This window comes from Ovis canadensis, chromosome 18, assembly GCF_042477335.2.
Source record: "Ovis canadensis isolate MfBH-ARS-UI-01 breed Bighorn chromosome 18, ARS-UI_OviCan_v2, whole genome shotgun sequence".
NCBI classification, from domain to species: domain Eukaryota; kingdom Metazoa; phylum Chordata; class Mammalia; order Artiodactyla; family Bovidae; genus Ovis; species Ovis canadensis.
In genome coordinates this window covers 83,697,467-83,701,402 of record NC_091262.1, presented here as the reverse complement: position 1 = coordinate 83,701,402, position 3,936 = coordinate 83,697,467, and the positions used below count along the sequence as shown (strand labels likewise).

Here is a 3,936-nt window from a genome sequence, read left to right as displayed (position 1 = left end):
ACAGTCCATGGGGTGGCAAAGAGTCGGACACGACTCTTTCACTTTCTGTTTCCTGAGGAGGGCCTTTCCTCTGACCGTGCCGCCCTCACACTCTGCACGCTGTTCACTGTGAACATTTACCCCCAAGAACCATGCGTGTCCTCTCACCACTGTGCTGGGGACTGTGCCCCCTGAGCTCCCATCTCACTGGCAGGGAAGCAGAGAGGAAGAAATAAGCCCCTGGAGGACGAGGGAGCCTGCGCACAGTGCCAGGACAGCTGCAGCATGTCGGAGCACCGAGGAGCTCCCAGGAGCTGCCTGTCCTCAGTCCTCAGCAGCCTTGGGCCCGCAGTGTCCACCCTCAGGGAGGGGATGCTGAGCTTCACGAGTTCCTGCAGACACTCAGCCGTGCACAGGGCAATGTAGGACAGGCCACTGGGAAAGTCACCACGCTGGGAAGACATCTCAGCAGAAATGTCTGCTTTGTCCACAAAAGTAATGATGTGTTTTATTATTATTATTATTATGGATAATTAAATAATAAGCACTATTAATGCTGTGTTAATTATAATCCTGTGTTTAATTAGAACAAACCATCTCTAGAGTGATTGAGGATATTTAAGCTGTTTCAGGTGAATAAATAGTCACACAAGCTAAAGGAAATACAAATGCTTTGGGAATTCTGATGAGCATTTATTGTACCCAACTCCATTTGAATTCAGTGATTCACTGCTGGGCATACACACCGAGGAAACCAGAACTGAAAGAGACACGTGTACCCCAATGTTCATCACAGCACTGTTTATGATAGCCAGGACATGGAAGCAACCTAGATGTCCATCAGCACATGAATGGATAAGAAAGCTGTGGTACATATACACAATGGAGTATTACTCAGCCATTAACAAGAATACATTTGAATCAGTTCTAATGAGGTGGATGAAACTGGAGCCGATTATACAGAGTGAAGTAAGCCAGAAAGAAAAACATCAATACAGTATACTAACGCATATATATGGAATTTAGAAAGGTGGTAATGATAACCCTGTATGCGAGACAGCAAAAGAGACACAGATGTGTAGAGCAGTCTTTTGGACTCTGTGGGAGAGGGAGATGGTGGGATGATTTGGGAGACTGGCATTGAAACATGTATACTATCATATAAGTAATGAATCCCCAGTCTAGGTTTGATGCAGGATACAGGGTGCTTGCGGCTGGGGCACTGGGATGACCCAGAGGGATGGTATGGGGAGGGAGGTGGGAGGGGGGTTCAGATTGGGAGCACGTGTACACCCGTGGCAGACTCATGTTGATGGATGGCAAAACCAACACAATATTGTAAAGTAAAAGAATAAAAATAAATAACACACTAAAAAAAGATAAAAAAAGAATTCAGTGATTCTTACATTTATGTTTTCCTCAAATTTTAAAATATGGAGTAAATAAACATAAGCTAATCAGAAAAGAAAACAAATAAGACTTTGTGTCTGACATCTACGTGGTCCCTGAATGTGTGGTGGGCATTTGAAGAGTAAAGGTAAGCAGCTCCATGGGATTAAAGTCTCTTCCCAAAATCTGCCATTGTTCCCTGACAGCATCTTTTTCCCTGACCAGCCTCCATCATCATTTCATTCCTCAAAAAACAGTCTGCCTGGTCTGGGGAGGGGGACCACAGGAGGGGCCTGAGTTCTCTAAAGGCACAGTCAGCACCCCCCTCACAGGGGAGCCCCATAGACAAGACCTCCATTCACTGCTTTCTGCTTTTTATACAGAGGTCCCTCCCGTATGCAAATATCCACTCAGGTCACAGCGTAGAAACAAAGCACCAGCTCACTTAAATTCAGGTTCCTCCTCAGGCTTGAAGAGATCTCCAGGAGTGGTGACTCTCATCTGCTCCAAGATGAACCCACTGTGGACCCTCCTCTTTGTGCTCTCAGCCCCCAGAGGTGAGTGTCTCTGGATCAGACATGGGCACGTGGGGAAGCTGCATCTGAGCCCATGGGTCACCGTGCTTCTCTCTGTCCACAGGGGTCCTGTCCCAGGTGCAGCTGCAGGAGTCGGGACCCAGCCTGGTGAAGCCCTCACAGACCCTCTCCCTCACCTGCACGGTCTCTGGATTCTCATTAACCAGCTATCGTGCAGGCTGGGTCCGCCAGGCTCCAGGAAAGGCGCTGGAGTGGCTTGGTATCATAAATAGTGGTAAAAGTACATACTATAACCCGGCCCTGAAATCCCGGCTCAGCATCACCAGGGACACCTCCAAGAGCCAAGTTTCCCTGTCACTGAGCAGCGTGACAACTGAGGACACGGCCGTGTACTACTGTGCAAGAGACACAGTGAGGGGAAGTCAGTGTGAGCCCAGACAAAAACCTCCCTGCATAGGGGCCCGTGCCCACCAGGGGGCGCTCAGGACTCAGTACAGAGCAGCGCCCAGGAGCAGGTGCAGAAGCAGCCATGGGCGGTGGGAGGCATGGCGGGGCGGGCGGGATTCTCCTAGAGATTCTCTTTCCTCCTCCTGCCCAGGAGCTGCACCATAGACCCTCTTCTGTGTCCTGGTGTTTCATTGCTGTGGTTTAAGTCACTCTCAGACAACTGTGTGTATATATTTTAATTTTCCTTGAAGCAAAGATAGCTTTATGGAAACACATACACACACACACACACACACACACACAATACTCACAGCTAAAATTTTTACTCCTTCATTTTCTTTTTCAAAGGAACTCAGTAAAACACTTGACTCTCATTAATTTCAAAACTGTTAACTATCCTGAAGGAAACATGAGATACTTAAACATTTAATCTTTGTTCTGTTTTTGTACATGAGGAGGGAAGAGTCCCAACCTCCCTCTTTCTGTCAAAAGGCACAGTTAGAATCTGGAGCGAGCAGTGTCAAAGGCTCTGGTGTCAGAAGTCCCCATGCTGCATATGCGATGATTCTCGTCATTCACAGATTCTGTACCGCAAACTCACCTACACACTCACTTTCATTAGCGTCTTAACATAAACACTGTCACCTTGTGTCCTTATACAGACATTGACAGTATGGCCGGTTTACTGAGTCACTCAACACACACACATTCCCGGTGAGGGCAATCAGGGTGACGCCATCTCGCCTCAACCTCTCTGAAGTCCACACCCATTCTGAGCTTATGTCTGGATCATTCATAAGGGGAGATACAGAGGTCCTCAGGTGGATTTGTCCGTGGGGTCAACGTGGAGCCCACCACCACGTGTCCTCTCTCCCATCACAGTGACCGTCACTGGCACAGGGACAGGAAGCAGGAGCTGTGCTGGGCTCAGCCCTGAGGAAAGACCCAAGGACTGAGAGGGCGAGGGGCTGAGCTGACATGGGCACGGGGCAGGGGAGGGGCCATCAGGACGGGGACCCTGGGCTCAGAAAGGGGGACCTGTCCTGGGATCTGGTTCCGAGCCTCTGGTAGACACACTGCTCTCCCTCCCTTGCTCACCACCATGAACATTCAGAAGGCGCCCATGGGGATCCCGGGGTGACCAGGGTGAGTGTGACCACAGCCTCTCTGGACTCACAGGGAAAGAGCTCCTCAGTGCACATGCCTCTTCAAGCTCCAGGGTAAAACCCACCCCTGGGCTGTGGGAGCTCAGCCCTCTCTGCTCACACAGGATGGAGGCCTCAGTGAAGGCAGAGCTGCTGTGTAGAAGCTGAGGCTTTGGGGTCTTCTCCTCTGCCTGGTGGCAGCTCCCCAATATGAGGGTCTCAGGTGCAGACACGGGTCTGTGGGAGTTATTGTGCCAGCAGGTTGCCAGGAGCCAGCACGAGGAATCCCACCCATGACAAAGGTCGTGAGGAAGAGGCTTGACAGGAAGGGTGAGTCAGGTCTCAAGGGGCCTCTGCCCGAGCATCTACCCCGAAACCAAAATCTGTCTGTTTACTGTTTGCCAAACTATGCTCTTCTGACATTAACGGGGGGCTATCCC

The 3,936-nt window shown here is 50.1% G+C and overlaps 1 long non-coding RNA gene across 1 annotated transcript; it reads left to right on the top strand.

The window, feature by feature from the left end:
* Window positions 1–1,822: 1,822 nt before the first annotated feature.
* LOC138423853 (uncharacterized) lies at window positions 1,823–2,307 on the top strand. Its single transcript, XR_011250473.1, has 2 exons — window positions 1,823–1,925; window positions 2,008–2,307. It is a non-coding gene; the product is annotated as an uncharacterized lncRNA (long non-coding RNA).
* The last annotated feature ends 1,629 nt before the right edge of the window (window positions 2,308–3,936 follow it).